This window comes from Coloeus monedula, assembly GCF_965178545.1.
Source record: "Coloeus monedula genome assembly, chromosome: 1".
In the NCBI taxonomy this organism is placed as follows: Eukaryota; Metazoa; Chordata; class Aves; order Passeriformes; family Corvidae; genus Coloeus; species Coloeus monedula.
This window is the reverse complement of record NC_138781.1, coordinates 71616435-71616930: the sequence shown is the minus strand read 5'-3', so window position 1 is coordinate 71616930 and position 496 is coordinate 71616435.

The following is a 496-nucleotide window of genomic DNA, read 5'->3' as shown; positions in this document are numbered from 1 at the left end:
CCGCGCCCGCCCCGCTCCGCCCCCGCGGACGTGGCTCGGCCGGGCAGGAGGCGCGGCGGCCACGTGAGCGCTCGGCAGGGGCGGGCGCTTCCTGCAATCCCGGAGCGCGGTCCCGGGGCGAGGGAAGTGCTCCTAGCACCGAGCCTCCCCTGCGAGGGGCTTTTGGACAGCGCTCCCAAGCGCTTCAGATTATCCTTGGTCCTGCGCAGCGCCAGGAGTTGGACTTCGACGATCCTCGTGGCGTTGCAAAATGTGGAATTTGAAGATGTAATCTGTGAAGCAGCAGCTAACAAGCAAGGTCTGTGTGATGTCCTGGTGTTAGCAAGACAAATTAGTTGTTGGTAGAAGTGCCTTGCTGAGATTTAGGGTTTGACGTGCTACAATAATCTTAGACCTAGGGAGAGCTTGGGAAGAAGGATGTAGCACTAAGAGTGGACACAAAGAATGCAGAATTTACGGGCCACAAGGACATTTGGCAGAACTCCCAAGATAGGGA